Source organism: Trachurus japonicus, chromosome 1, assembly GCF_045865225.1.
Source record: "Trachurus japonicus isolate A0001 chromosome 1, Traja_1.0".
NCBI lineage: Eukaryota > Metazoa > Chordata > Actinopteri > Carangiformes > Carangidae > Trachurus > Trachurus japonicus.
The window spans coordinates 32,193,771-32,210,512 of record NC_140907.1 but is presented as its reverse complement, the minus strand read 5'-3'; the positions used below and the strand labels follow the sequence as shown (position 1 = coordinate 32,210,512).

The 16,742-nt window shown below is 42.5% G+C and overlaps 1 protein-coding gene across 1 annotated transcript in view; it reads right to left on the bottom strand.

The window, feature by feature from the left end:
• LOC146992329 (voltage-dependent T-type calcium channel subunit alpha-1I-like) overlaps positions 1–15,470 on the bottom strand; it is a 292,588-nt gene extending 277,118 nt beyond the window's left edge. Inside the window, exon 1 of the mRNA XM_085785626.1 lies at positions 14,903–15,470. The gene's annotated coding sequence lies outside the window, so the exon portion shown is untranslated. The remainder of the gene's footprint in view (positions 1–14,902) is intronic.
• Between the last annotated feature and the right edge of the window lie 1,272 nt (positions 15,471–16,742).

Sequence of the window (16,742 nt, the reverse complement as noted above, 5' to 3'; positions counted from 1 at the left end):
TGAAGAGATCCACTGGGAGGTTAAAGGGATAGTTCACCCAAAATTCGTGTGTGGGCGAATATCGCTACATTTTTTTTTTTTTTAAGATGTTAGTTTAGGCGGCAGCTCTTTGTTGTTAAGGCGGCCGCCTTAACAGGAGAGCGCTGCGGGAAACCCTGGACCTCTATTTGGATGTTTTTTGGTGTGTCTTTTTGTTACGAAGAAAAGTGGTATCCATTTGTAACCGTTATATGGACATGCACTGCTACGCCGAGACCCCCTGTAACTCAGAGAAGCCACGGAGGACAGCCCTTAGTCGACATGAGGGTGAGTAGATAATGAGTGCAATTTGAATTTTGGGTGAACTATCCCTTTAAGATAAAAATTAGCTTTATTTTATCATGGAAAACAAATATCTGATTTGCCGATTTGTCTAAAACATTCTACCACTCTGGGTGTCACCTCAGGCTATTTGAGTAGTAAAAGTCACCACCACCTCTAATAAACAAAATTCCTATAAACTGATTTTAGAGATGCCGAGGTTGTTGACAGTGCACAGGTGAAGTGATGCAACACTTTTACAGATGGTTCACAAGTGGGAGCAAAAAATAACAGATACAGTGAGCCAGTGGTGGTGGGTGGATTTGGTTTGGTTGCAAAGGCAAAGAGAGACCCGGGGAGAGAAGCAATGGAAGAAAACAGAAAGTTAAAAAAAAAAAAAAAAAAAAAGGTTCGAAAGGACATCAATTTCATGGTTCCAGTAAAAAAGAAAAAAAAAGAAAGAAAAAACACTCAGACTCAAACGCTCTCTCGTCGTGTCTCAGAAGACTGTGCGTCTCTTTTGCTTCACGGCTCCCTTGTTTCTTCTCGTTGCTCATCCCTCTCTCTTCTGTCTATCTTTCTCTGCTCGGCTTTAATTATCAGCTGGCTGCCACCTACACTGAGTAACCGCTGCTGACAGCCAGGTGTGGAGTGACAGGGATTGCACCCAGACACACACACACACACACACACACAGCATGCACGTAATCATGTGCCTCCATAAACATAAACAATGGGAGACGCTAGCAGATATGAGCAATAACATTCTCCTTGTTAACCACACACACACACACACACACACACACACACACACACACACACACACACACACACACACTATAGTCCCACAATAAGAACTGGTGGGAGCAGCAAACAATGATGGCGATATTGCAGGCTGGTTGGGAACGAGAGAGGGGGCGAGCGAGGATTAATTACAGGTGCAAAGGAACTGGAGAGAAGAGGAAGAACAAGAGGACAGAGAGAAAATATGAGGACGGGAGGAGGTGCATGGGAACGGAGAAAGACAATGAGAAAAGGGGGGTATGAAAAAAATGAAGAGAGGGAGAAAGAGACTATGGAGTGCAGGTTGAGGAGGACGAGCAAGAGGTGCTGGAAAGAAGTGGTGCTCTGTGGCTGAACAGGTAGAACATGAGCGTTAGCACCGCTCAACTCTGTCAGGGGTATCCCATGGCAACAGGTACAAAAAAGTTCAGGTTGGAGATGGTCTCCAAACGAACACTTTACGTTTTATTTACAAGTAATTCATAAAAAAAAAAAAAACATAAATTATAAAGAATTGTAAATCTTTTAAAGGGATAGTTCAACATTTTGGCAAATTGGCCCATTGCCATAATCCCTATAGTTTTAGGAGTAGGTTCGTTACCTTTAATTGTCAGTGCAAACTATTTAAATTGCTATGGCAATGGGCCAATTTGTGTAATGTGTAATAATCAGGGATGCAAACGGGTCAGGACCAAAAAAGAGAGGAATTGTCTGGCGTGGGGGGGGGGCGGGGTGCTCACCATTAACAAATGATTACATTACAATATCATGGAAAAGTCCATTTCCAGTAGTTCAACCCCAACCAAGTACTGGGTGCATATAGATGGACATAGTTTTCAGAAGGCCAACATTTCTATATTAAAAATGCTTTAAAAAAAAAAAATCCTTTGCAATATTTCACTGAATGATACTGAATTTTAGGTCTTCACTGAATGTTAGTCATAATTATTACTATTAAAATAAACTGAATAAATGAAGACATGGGATGTTTCATTCAGTGTGTAATGGACATATAGGCCTATATAATGTGTTAGTTTCACTTTAATTGAACACATTCTACATCGCGGAGGCGACGTCTTTCCACTTAGGGCTTCCTTCACCTCTGAAACGGGGCAGAGCTGCCTGACACAGCAACGTAGGGAACCGTTCATGTCCGCAGCGCACAGCTCCACGGACATCACAGCTCCAGACATGCACGGGGGAAAAACGGCGTCGCCGTCGCACCGACTGCACGCGGCTACGCGCCGCTTTGGGTAACGAGCGCAGCGCGCACGTCGCGCGTTAACATTGGAGGTAGGCTGTTATCAGTATAATCAGAGACAACCATGAATGAGTTCGCCTCAGTTTCACATGATTGTCACTGTCAGCCTGTTAGAAAAACATTTTACTGACCCCAGCTGAGACGCTGAGACCCCCCCTCCTCCCTCAAAAACAAAAACTCTTCGGATCTGAACGATTCACACAAGTCACCTAATTGGTCATGAAAAAAGCTAGTTTCGCTTTTCGGCGCGCTGTTTGCATCCCTGAATAATGTTGAACTATGCCTTTAAAGGATTTACAAAAGAGTCATCTTTTGTAAATGTGGCTTTTTGTAAAGAGCCAAGCTATTTAAATAGCTTGCACCGACAATTAAAGGTAACGAACCTACTCCTATAGGGATTATGGTAATGGGCCAATTTGCCAAAACGCTGAACTATCCCTTTAAGCGAATAACAACTGTCTTCTGAAAATTTCTGATAATGCTAATACCTCTGACCAGTATTTTCCGATTGCATCTAGATGACTGCAGAATGGATTCTTGATTTAACCCTTAGGTGTCTGAGCCTGTTTATTTATTTCTACCATACCCATGTTTGGTTTCTTTTTTTTTCAGCAGAATTTCACCTATGTGTAGGGATGGGTATTGATAAGAATTTAGCGATTCCGATTCCATTATCGATATTGCTTATCGATTCGATTCCTTATCGATTCTCTTATCGATTCTCATTGGGTGAGGGAATAAAAGAGAAATGGGTTTGTTTGCATTAATGCAGTGGTTCCCAACCTTTTTTGGCTCATGACCCCTTTTGACATCACAAATTTCTGGTGACCCTCAATCAAGATGAGCAAGCTCAGATATTTGTATATGCTGCATTTTATTTGATCTTGATTTATATTCAAGAAAGTGAATGTATAAAGAATATAGTTGTTTAAGATTGTGAAAAATAATTAGTTAAAAAAAAAAAATTAATCAATTACTAGACATTTAAGGCGATCCCATTTGAATTCCAGGCGACCCCACATGGGGTCCCAACCCCAAGGTTGAAAACACTGTATTAATGGCTCTAACATTAAAAAAGTAGACAGGACCGACCTGCCTGGACAGGTTAACACTAGACCACTGTGGCTGTGGGGCAGCTGTGCTCACAGGAGGAATTTAACAATGTTTCCATTTCATGGTTTTTATGCATCTGTATCTTCTCACTAGTTATTGTTTTCATAACGTTCGTTTTTATGCGGAGTGAGCGAGTGAGCGAGCGAAAGAGAGAGAGCGCGCAAGAGAAAAGACACACGGCGCACCGTTTCACGTGGCTACGAGCAAAACCTGAAACGAGGTGGTTGGAAATGAAGAGAGAAAAACACAAAGAATAGACATGTAGCCTGTTCAGGAGACGTTGACCTGTCCTCCTCACGACGTGAGGGAGGGAGGACCGGAGGGTGGCTCTGGCTCACAGGTTAGTGATGAGGAAACGTCACTGTCAGCTGCATCTGTCAGCAGCTCCGCTCCACGCAGACACCACACTAACTTTATTTTGGGAGAACAAACGGTGACACGTGGATATAAACACTAAGCACACTCATTTATAATGAAGATTGATTTTAACGTAACGTCACGTAACGTCATTAATCAATTAATGCGCGGGTTTCTGAACCAAACGGAATCGATAAGGGAATCGTTAAAGCAGACACGCACACGATTCCAAGAATTGATCCAAGTTGGAACCGGTTCCGAAGAGGAACCGGTTTTCGATACCCATCCCTACCTATGTGATTGACTTTTTTTCACTTTAACCTATACTTTATTAACATATTGGGCCCAAATACACAAAAATCATGGAAAGTAGCATCAGCTCATTCAAACGTTTTTTTCCGTTTTGTAAAATGACAAAAAAGGTTGAAAATATTGAAAGAAATGCAAATATTTCAGTACTATCAAATTCAAACTGTCATATCAAACAAAAACGGGGAGAGTTTTAGAGTTTTAAGTTTGAAATCTGCACTTTCGAGTGAAGTTGACAGCAGCGCTCCAGGTGACCTAGTTTATTTGTTATGGCGCTTTGAAAACGTTATGTAAACGGCATACAGGTTTAAGTTCATAGAACAAAATTAATGACTGATAAAATTCCATCACCAATTGTTGTTGTTGGTTGGATCAGTGAAATATCTGAATACCAGACTTTTGCCTACTGTACTATATCAAAACCTGAACTTTAAAGTGAATTGGACAATGCGTCTTGTTACACCTCAAACCTACTTCACAGTCTTTGTGCACTTCTCTGTATGGTGTGATTAGTTTGTTGTACCAACATCGCCTTACGTCTGTGCTTTTTAATGTTTTTTGCGTTGCGCTCCGACCGTGTGTTGCCTTGTGTTCTCGTTGCGTTGCATCAGATGGAAGTGCCAAACTTCAAAGATAATGCGCTTGCAAGTTCTTTACCATACATCCCATAATGAGCAGTAAAGTTCATATCGGTTTTGCTCTCCGGAGTAAATGACTCATGTAAAAATTATCAAATGACTGGCAGTCAGTCCACGATGACAAGCACAATTCAGACTCTGATCTTCCACACTGGTATCAGGCTGCTGTTTGTGGCTGTGTTTTGTTTATAGTTTGGCACAAATACCTAAGCTTTATGCATACTGATGGAAAAATGAACAGATGCTTTTCCCCCTCTGCTCCACTTTCACAATAAGAGCGCTCTGTAGAGAGGACAAACAAAACCACTGAAGCAACATTGGAACTGTTGTAACTTCTTGCCACACTTACTGTCAAGATGGCAGATGGTTAAATGTATAATGAAGGAGAGAGAACGAGACGGAGGATGTAAAACTAATGTAGAGGGTCTACACAGGTCTAATCAATCCAGCTGATTAAAGGTGTCGGTCAGAGACAAGTAATAAATTATTTGTGTCTATCTATCTGTGTGTGAGGACCATACAATTCAAACCTTTTCCTTTATTCTAGTCGTTTTATCTCATCTCACACACACGCACGCACAATATAATATAATATACACTTCCATATGTGCATGAATATGTGTGATCTACCCCACACAGGACCACAGTTCAGCCCCTGCTGTTCCATTCTCATCCTAAACACAATTACCAACTAGCATGGGAATACTGTTCAAAGGACAAATCACCTTCTTCCTCTTCTAAGGTTTATGTAATGGCGTTAACTTAAAAAGCTGTGGCTTCCGCATCAAGTAATAAGATTCACATATCATGGTACAGTGGGAGGGAGGGGGGGGGCAAGATGCAAGATTTACCAGGCAGAACTTCAAAGAAAAATGAATCCTAACACCTTCCTTTGTGGCTTTTCCTAAGAGGTTGTGAGGACGTAGTGTTGGTGTCGCACCTGAGACAATTTCGAATTTAATTCAACTCAAATTGAGATGCAGTTGTTATGTTTTCCACTAATTCTGGCCATTGTCCTGAACCACGCGTCCATACAGAGGTCTGATCTGATCTGAGAGTAAAACCCTGAACCCAATAACCCAACCAACAATTTATGTCCCACTGTGTCCAGTATTCATTTTCCTTGCTGTACCAAGACACCGCTAATCAGAGTCCTCCTGGGTTTGATGCTAATTACGCAGCAAATAAATGACTAAGCTACAAAGTCACTTACTGGCTTTTTCCCCTTGCAGAATTAGGTCACATGAGGGAAACGGATGCATCTCCATGACAACAGAGCCATCTCCATCAGATGTGGAGGACACCGAGATGCATTTGAAAGCCGTGGAAAGGCAACTCAGTGGCATAAGTTAAAATACGGTTTGCATATCTTGGTAATCGGGTACAATATGTTTTAAATGAAGAGGAAAAACTACAGATGTTGGTGCAGTAGGACAAATAAACCCTGTCCTTTAACATTCAAAGCAGAAAGTCATCTCTGGCTACAAAAACACTCACAAAGTTAGTTTGTAATACCATAGGTCACATTTATGAGCATTAATCCCTGGAGACATTGTAGAGTCTGTTTTATATTTTTCCCGTTTCAAAATCTTAAAACATATAGTGTATGAAATCTTTATTTTCCCTCTAATTTAATCTACCACTCAGGGCGAATTGCTGCGCAAGAAGATTCATCATTCATAGGAACGGCCAAGTTTTGCCAAGTTTTGGTCATTTCAGTATTAGAGGAAGTGCTGGCTCAGCTGAGACTGTTGAATTTGCATTTCAAAGAAATGGGATTTGGGGATTTTTTTTTTTTACACACCAATATGGCAAAGAAGAACAATTTAAAATTTCCCTTACAAGATTGATCTATAAAACCAATGGAGCAAGAACATTGTGAGGACCTACTTAATTCTTTTACATATTCTATCCACTCATCCATTATTGAGCAGCCCGAGAGCTCGAGGACCGAGCTCTGCTTTTTGACTCCAAATGACCAACCACCTCTCAGCAGCATTGTGAGAGCTGAGGAAAACGCTCTGCTGGTGTCAACTCCTCAACGGTTTGTGTGTTCAAGGAGCGCGGCCTCCATAAGCGCCAGAGACAGGAGCCTAAATATAGATATGATGGAGGAAGAAGCTCAAACACTCCACGACAAACACTATTAAGGCTGGGTCAGAGACGGGACAAGAATAGCACTTAATGCACACACAGCGTGAACAAACAACACACACATACAAACACACAGACAGTACAAAGGACTGTATATCAAACATACAGACAGAGAGCTGCTCTTTACATCTTATTTTCCTACCTGATAAAAGGCAACACGTGCTGAAACAGCTGGCTGTTTAACCAACACAGCCTTAACAGATCAAACTTATAGAGATAATTCAACTTTTTGGCAAATTTATTGGCCATTGCCATAATCCCTATAGTCTCATCACCTTTGATTATCGGTGCAAGCTATTTTTAGAACGGTGGAGCAGAGCTGCGAGCTGCTCAGAGCTACGCTACGGAGGCTAATGGGATTTCGCTCTGGTGGACAAGTTGTGACCTGCACATTCACCACGCTATGAGATAACAACAGAACGTTACCAGACAGAGTTGTTTTAGAGGCAAATGCAGAGACTGCTTGCCGAAGAAACTGCTCCCGACCGGAACAGGCATAAGCGGTATTGCATGAATTTACCTCGTGAATCTACCTGTGTATTTGATGAGTTTGATGAGGGAAACCAAGAAATCCCATTCGCCTCTGTAGCGTAACTCTGAGCAGCTCGCAGCTCTGCTCCACCATTCTAAAAATAGCTTGCACAGACAATTAAAGGTAATTAACCTACTCCTAAGGGATTATGGCAATGGGCCAATTTGCCCAAATGTTGAACTATCCCTTCAATAACCAATCCATCAGGGAAGATGATGTTCAACACAAGAACATCCAATATCTTCTTGTTACAGTTCCTCAAATCTAATGATTTGCTGCTGTTATTGTTTTTTTTGGACTTTGACAAATAAAACACTTCAATTTGGGCTGCGGGAAATTCTCATAGCTATTACTGACATTTTATTGACAGATCTGTCGATCACCTAAAACAAAGAATCAGCGATTTAATCAATACCGATCAATCAAATCATCACCAGTTGTCGCCTCTGTTCAGTGTTCCATCAAAATTATTCATGTATAGTTTCGTAGCTGTTATATACAGGTTTAGGGTAAGGCTGCTCTTTTTTGCTTTGATATGACAGGTGGATATTTAAGGTAATGTGCAGCAGGGACAAAGTCAGTGAAATGATGCATGTAACAGCCATTTAAATTCTGTTGTGTCCTATACTTATTGTCTCACCTCCTCTGTGATTTCATTGTCAAATATAATTCTGGACTCTACATGTTTCCACAATATTTCACCCATCAAATGTCTCCTTATAATGATGATGATTTAAAAAAAAAAGAAAGAGTAAAACATACAAAGAAATAATATTCGCAGTGAGGGAGTCCCCTGTCTACTTGTCATCTGCACTGTTCATCAGCTCTATTCCCCAACTGCACCTCCCCTACCTGTCAGCCCCCTGGCACTCAATTCTCCTTGCACCATTGGGCTGCGCTCTGTGTGTGTGTGTGTGTGTGTGTGTGTGTGTGTGTGTGTGTGTGTGTGTGTGTGTGTGTGTGTGTAGGTGTCTCCAACCTCCCTGTGAGGATATTTAAAGCCTTTCGGAATGGTTGGCAAGATAGCAGATACAACACCTGTGTGTCTGCGTTACTTCCTGAGTGTGTGTGTGTCTGTGTGTGTGTCTGTCAGGCCCGTCTCCAGAGGGCAATAATGATCTGCGGTCGGGGTCAGGGGCCCTGAGTTATGAGAACATATTGATCCCAGCGTGCCTAGCGGTGATTGAGCGCTGTTTGTGTGGACTGTGTCTCCCCATCACTGAGCTCTGAGTGCAGCGCGGTGACGACAGGCTAACACAACACAACACAACACATTATCCTCCACTGGTGATGTGCAACACTATCATCACACTGTAGTTGCCCAGGCTCTTTGTCATGGCCTACCACCAATATCACATGTCCAAAGCTTCACATTATAGTTCATAAAAGAAACAATCTTATGAACATAATTGGTGCTGAGCCATTGCTCTTAACTATTATCCAATATCTAGGGCTGCAACCAACTTATGTTTGAATGATTACATCAATTGATCCATATTTTAGTCTATTGAGTCAGACAATACTAAAAAAAAATCCATCACACCTCCTAGAGGTCAAGTTGTTGTCAGGTTGCTAATTTTGTCCAACTAAAAGATTAAAATAAAAAAAATGGAAACAGATATTTATTGTATACCGCTACTCCTACATTCTCTTATCTAAACCCCTATTATTATCCTACTTCTACATACTTTATTTTATTTATACACCATGTTGTTTTGTTGATGTTTACATGAATTTTCCCAGATGCTTCATTTCCACTATCTAACAAGCACAAGGAATGCCACACAGGTGAGCACTTGAGTAAAATAGCAACAGGTTGTATGTGCCAGTATGAGCAGGAGTTTTAATGTCAAGGCAACAGAAACCCAAAGAAGGAGCCAAGCAGATGGCACTCAAAGTGAAGGTGCATCTGTCATAAGAACTGCTAAATAATGTAACACCACACTGAAGTAAACAGTCTTTGGTAAACAGTCTTCAGGAAAAAGAAGAAATGGGGGCCTCCAAGTCAAAGCTCACTCACAGGGGCAGATGGAGACTTGACAGAAAAGTTGCTAAAAGCACTGAATTTACTTTCGGACTGTAAGATTAAATCAACACCCATGATTCACTCTTGACTAAAATTCTACACCGAAAGACTCCCGAAGCTGTGGTTCATACCAGAACTGTCTTTCAAAATCCAAGGAGAGTGCATAATGACACATAAACTGGACAACAACAGCCCTCAGCAACAGGAAAGTAATGTGATTCATATTTCAACCTTTTCTCGATATGTGCACAGGTTTACACTTAGAAAAAGCCAAAGGGTGTCCTCAACCCACAGTGAGCAGTTACTGAGCATTTAACAATACGGTGAATCTCTGCTATCTCTTGGTAATCTTTAGCTCAAAGACTTCTTGAGGGTCATGTACACATTGTTCCCTTATTCCATATTCCGAGAGTCCTACACATATTGCTAAAAACAAACTCAGCACAACATTCATGACCCCCCAAATAAGCACATCTAAACATCATTAAATCTTCATGGGGAAGTTTGGCCAAGAAAGCCAAGCAGATTTCCATCTCAATCCCCAGACGAGCTGGAAGCATCCCTCCATAAGGAATGATCTGATATGTTCTGACATGGTTCAAGACCGGTATGACAGCTTTCCAAGGACGATTGACACTGTTCTGAGGAGGATGGCCCCTTCTCCAGAGAATTGATTGAATTCCTATCCTTCCCACATAGAAATATAATGGCATGTTTACCCAATGCATTGTGTATTTGTGGAAGGAGAAAGTGTTGCACATTGTTACTGAATACTGAGTGTGAAGTGGGTTTTTCATTTTTTTCCCACTTGTCAGCATCCAGTTATGAGCATGTTTAGTGTCAAGAAGCTTCTACAATACAACAGCTGCAATCTAAGTGCTTGTACTTACTGTAATAGTACACGTCATTAGAAATAGTCGATTGTTTAACTTGATAAATAAGCATCTTATCCTTGAAGGTACTCCAGAGTCAAAAAAGGTTGTGTTTACAATCAGGGTTTTTCAAAAGAAAATGCACTTTAATGTCGGCATGCATTTCTTTCTTGTCAAAATTCAGGCAAAGATGATTTTGAACACTATGGGATGTTTCAAAACCTTGGTTGTACTGTACACCTGGTGATTAATGCAATTACTCAGATAACTGTAGCAAGAGTACAATGCATAAAATGATGCAGAAACAGATCAGAAGCTTAGGCTACAGTTGAGGTTGTCAGCCGGCAAATGAGGGGATGCAACCGTGTCAACATGGACCTGCATCTCAAAGAAAGAGTCCACCTTCTTGTGGACTCAATGCCACATACTGTAGAAATAAGCCTGCCAGATCAATTATTAGCATGGCATTCCACCCTTGTTTGCAAACCCATGAATATATTTGTATAAGTGTATAATCGCTATAAAATAAAAATGTGTTTGGTTTTCGTAGCCTTATAATTATTCTTTTATATATAGCAAGGGTTTTGCTTTAAAGACTGTCACTATGTTTGTATGGCAGCCCTGAACGGAAAATCCAGCCAGCAAGTTTCGCGAGTTTGGCGTTCATATATAAACCAACGAAGAAGAAAACGGAAGGAAAGAAGAAGAAGTAGGAAACAGCAGACATATCGTACACCTCATATCCTCACCTCATCGCTCCATGCTCCTGAAATACTCATAGTCATAGTCAGTTGTGGTAAACAAGTTTTTTTGTCGTCGCAGGCCACCGTCACTTTGCCGATGGGAGGGGTGAGTGCGATCGAGCAAGTGAGCGCGGCAATCTAGAATATGAAAGCTAGATATCACGGGTTTCCTCCCATTTTACACACTGGACCTTAAATACAAAATAAACAATCTATAAGGGTCATTACAGAAAAAAAATCACCACGTGCATGGGCACTTACAATCCAAGGCAACTATGTTTACCCTTCTTCCAAGAAAATATTGAGCTGTGCACTTTAGGTCTTACACACACAGATACACACACACAGACATCTCTTCAGCCACCAACTGTGACTGGCTCATATAGTCATTGGCCTGGGACACTCACCCACTCCTACACACCAGCACTTTGGCCAAAGAGACGGGTGTCTGACGAAGTTGATTCACTGGATAAGGGGATTAGATGGGGAGCACTCTAGACGGGTAGCAGCTGACCATGAGGGAATGCTAGTCCTTTCTGGTGCTCACTTTCTCTCTGTCGCTCTCTAACACTCATTCTATATTTGTATTGTGATATTACAGTCTACCTGCCTCTTGTGTGTTGTCCTGCATTGGTTATACTCTTCCCCATAGCAGAATATGGGAGGTCCTGTTGTTTGTGCTACAAGCCCCACACAGTGTCAGAATGCAATGTGCTCTCTGGTCTCCACAACAACCACTGACTGTTTCCATCACATTTTGTTCTGTTTTTGCAAAATGCAAAATGATTAATATTTCCTATTGTGTCTCACATTTAAACATACTTGCTCAATGTCAGCTTGTTTAAGACACTGCAGCCAGAAGTAAAAGGCAAAAAATAAACACATCCAGCAGCAAAAAGTGTGCTCAGTTGTCTCCTGGCAACGGAATTCCTTACTTATTCAGTAGAGAAACATTTAGGTAAATCAATGTCTATTTTTATTGTCCAAAAGGTGTCCTCCTGTTTACAACCATCAAAGAGCCATGGATACTTTGCACAACAAACACGCAAAAAGCAAAGCAGTGCAACAACTGTGTTCACTGACACTGTTCCTCATACAAAATTTAATTTACCCTATGTCTCCTTCAACATCCATGTCCTGAATTAAGCCACACTAAAACCACAAAAAGCCCATGAGCCACTAGTAGTACTGGGTGCGTTTCTTGTGTTCAGCCATACTTGTAGTCTCATCCACTCCCTACTACTAGCACTACACATGCTCCTAAAAATCACTTTACATTGATAGTCTTCTTCACCCAAATGCCTCCAGTGCATCTTTTCTGGCTCTAGCCCTTTCGGTATTTGTGATGCTGACTTTTGATCTTATTTCCCACATTATCTCCTTCAATGCATCTTGTAAATTCCACCTTTACATGGAGGATATGGATTCCTTTCACAGTGAGCATATTGGCACTTACACCTAGAGCTGTTTGTGATATCCTTTGAGAATAAACAGCAAATTCAATTTAAAATTGAGCGTACCGCTGCTTTTTAGAATTGTTCCGTTCATTTCTTGAGGGACTCTTCCGACAAAAACACGAGGGCCCCGCGGCTCCCTGGCATCGCTGGCCCCTCCTGCCCCCATCCACAGAAGAGAATGCACATACTAAGTTTGATTTATGATGTGGAAAACCACCTCATCTCTGTGTGCTCCTTGAGAGGTGAATTATATAGAATAAAGACAAAGTGGTAAAGCTGCAAATCTGAACTGGTACTGCAGCACAACTGGGGCAAACAGGTACTGTACGTTTACCTATCTGTATTTATGTATGTAGGTATTAATGCATGTCCTATTTCTTGATAAAAAAAAATATATGATGCAAACAACACCAGTGTAGGAGCAATACTTGAACCCACAGGAGAGATTTTCAAGGCTGTGCATACATCACTGTGATGTGGGCCTAAGGGTAAGATAAATCCCGTGACAGGTGATGCATCGTTCACGCACAGAGAAATCAACATCTTCCGGGATTTACCAGATGGACGTTGTGACGGTCAGTCCTGTGCTGTGAATCAAGGGCAACATGGTTCAAAGCCCTGCACTGGCTGAAATAATCAAGACAAATGGATCACAGTCCTCTGATAAGCTCAGGTTAGGTTGACTGAAACATCCAAGTCACAATGCCCAGTGTCCAGACCTCAGATACTGTAAACTGAGAAATTGTACCCTTAATGCTTGAAGATGATATGATTCAACACAGTGTGGTTACAGCCAGGCAGCTCTGCTAAGACAGTTGGGAATTAACTGCGTTGCTTCAGGCCACCATAACAGTGGTAAAATGAAAGCCTTAGTCCCTCTTCCACCAATCACAAACCTCTCTGGGGGTTTGCACTGACAGCCTTGTGGTCACAACCCCACTCCTCTAACCTGCAGGCTGCAAACCCATCCATGTGACGTGAAGCAAGACCTTCACAGCAAAACCTCCAGTTGCAAACGTCAGTAAATGAAAGGTATCTGCTTATATCGAGGTTTTGATAGAGATATCATGTTGCTGTCACAAACAGTGCCCTTGTTTGATAGGCCAAGCATGCACAGGGGAACAAGTAATGAGCCAATTACACCTCCTCCTTCTGATCATTCTTGATGATGAGATGAAATGTCATCCCCTGGGATTTTAATTGCCTCCCACCTCTTGCATCTTTACTCTTTAATCGGTTTTCTCCAGAGGCAATGGTACACAAAAGTGTTTTGTTTAATAGGCAGCAAACTGCAGTCAATATATCTATCTATCGATCAATCTAGTAAACAAAGCCCTCATACACCTCTGTTACAGCACAAATTAATCCATCAGATGAAGTTCATTGCAATCCATATAGTAAATTGGGCATATTCAAAAAAATCAACCAGCAACACAAGATTGCCTATTCATCATCAGTAAACCTATTGTATCAATGTATTCAACAAGCTATAAAAATATCTTGTAGCAAGTGATCTCATACCTAACCTGCAGCTTTAAACCTCATGGAAATAGAAAAAAAAGGCAGTGGGTTGTTTGATATCAGTTGAAAGAGCGCCCCCTGTTGCCTGTTTGATCACCTGACTGTTGAAAATCAATACAGACAGGAGGAGTGTTAAGATTTGCCGAAAGAACCATTTCAGAATGGCAATAATCCAAAGAGAAAAAAAAAACGGGATCAGAGGATCAGCACTTCATGTTTGTCTTGAGATTGAGAGGAAGAGAGAGGGAGAGAGAGAGAGAGAGAGAGAGAGAGAGAGAGAGAGAGAGAGAGACGCGCTCCCGGACCTGTTGACCCGGAGCCATATGAAGAAAATAGAAATTCATTACCCACTGTGCGTTATAGAAACCGACCTGCATTGGCGTCACGTAATTGAAAAGCGCCTTTAATTTATTCACTTGGATTTGCCCTTCTCTTCAATTGCCAGCAGAGGCTTGAACCCCCCCCATAGTAATCACATGACAAGCTGCCTATTGGGAACACATCATGTACAGCGAATAATTACTGGTCTTAATGATCTCACAATAATCAGAATCTTTTTGAATCCTTGGGGAAAAGTCCCGTTTTTCCGGTGCGTAAATGTGACTATAATTGTTTTTCTTCTTCCTCTAAAGGGGGATTCAATCATGACTGTCTTATCATAAAGTGAGAATATACACTGCCTATAAACAGCCATTAATATGAGAAGAAACCTGGCTGGTTCTTGTTTACACTGGTGGGGAAAAAAATCACATCACATTGAACCAACGCGTCTTGCTGTGCTGATTGTTCAAACAACAAATAACAGGGAATGAGCAGAAGATGTTGCCTTCTCTTACCTTTTCAGACATCAAAGAAGAGCGCGTCTCACAGTTGTTCAGAAGAAGAAATCCCTGGTAATCCGTAAATATAAGGGTCTACTTTCCAAATTCTTCCCCCCCCACTGCTCCTCTGTAACTCCAGAGCCGCCGCTGTGGCTCCGCTGGAGATGTTTGATATCCGAGCGGTTCCCCCCCCCTCAAACCCAAACCAAATATCCGACCGGGAGCATTCCTGTCTTCAAAGCACTCCGGCTGATCGTCCTCCTCCTCCTTGATTTTTTTTTTTTATGAAATATGCAAGTTAGCAGTTCATAAAAAGAGAGAGAGGGAGAAGAGGATGACGAGTTGGGCACCTGCGCGCATCAAAAACCCCAGATCCGATGGTGCGCCTCGGGAATCCACGTGTTTTCCCTCCCCTTCCTCCTTTCCCGTCTTTTCCCTCCTCTTCTCTTCACCGAATCAGGGAGACCGGCGCTGATAACGAGGCCCGATACTGTATCCAAGTTGAGCAGGGGAGTAATCTCTCCATCGGCGCGAAGTGACGCGCTGCGCACCGGAGACTAGAGAGAGGTTACCGGCGGCTCTGTAGGTGGCACGTCGCTCAGGAGTGTCAGAAATCCTCGTGTGGGGTGGTGTTCGTCGAGAAAAAAAAAAAAAAAAAAGACGTGCAGAAGTGTCTCCCAGCGAGAGCCCCCAACCACCAACACCACCACCCGTGTGCGCGCTCTCTCTCCTGGCTCCACTTCCACTGCGATGCCCCCACGCAGGCTTCTCCAAAATGATGTTTCCTGATGAGATCCGCCGCCCCCGCCGTCAGCGCCTTATAGAAAACCAGCTGGCTCCACGCGCGGCGCGGCTCGCCTCTCCAAAGTCAGGGAATTCCTCAACTGATGAGCAAATGCGACTTACTGGGTCCAAAACTAGAGAGAGAGAGAGAGAGAGAGAGAGAGAGAGACTATACCTGCCTGTTGCAGTTGTTTGGTGGCTCCTCGGTGCCTGGTGGTTTATCAACAGTTTGCCCAGTCACTGCTGGAGCCTACGCACAAACACATCCATCGACAGGATCCGCGGTGATTTCATCTGCAGCCACCCCAGATATATGATCACTGACAGGGGACTGACGGGCTCTGAGACACGGGGGCTCGGGTTATACTTACCGGGATATATATATATATAGGAAAAGAAGGATGTAAAGTTATGATATAGACCAACAGGTTTACATGTTGTCTGTTTGTTTGTTTTACATTGAAATCCACGGGCTCCGTGTCTCTGCCGGGGGATTGCAGGTGGGAGGCAAAAAGGCCCTTTGAGGTGTAGCGAATGAATATTTAAACAGGGGGAGGTGTGCGCGCGCGTGCGTGTCAGAGAGAGAGAAAGGGAGAGACAGGGAGAGAGAGAGAGGGAGGTGGGATTAGAGTCACAGGTGGTGAGCGATGTGCGCAACAGAAAGTGAATGGAAGAAAGAGAAATGGGAGGCGACTGAAAGTGGGGGGAGAGAGGAGGGGGGGATCCTGAGATCAGCACCGCGGACAGCGACAGAAGCTCTGGCTGCCGTTTAGTCGGTTGCGTCTTGTTCCATCGTTGTAAAACTATATACTGTATAAAGAGCTGATAAATAAAGTGACTTGAACCTGATATCTCACAGAGAATAAAGAAAAAGCTTCTGACTCTAGACAGTGGGTGTTCAGAGCATCTGCCACTTGTCATATCACATGACCAAACCTGCCACTGTGGCAGCACAGGGTGAACTATAGAAACTTTTTTTTCGAATTGGCCCATTGCCATAATCCCTAAAGTTTTAGGAGTAGGTAGGCTAGGTTATCAAACTCATCAAATACACAATCCAACAACTCCAAAA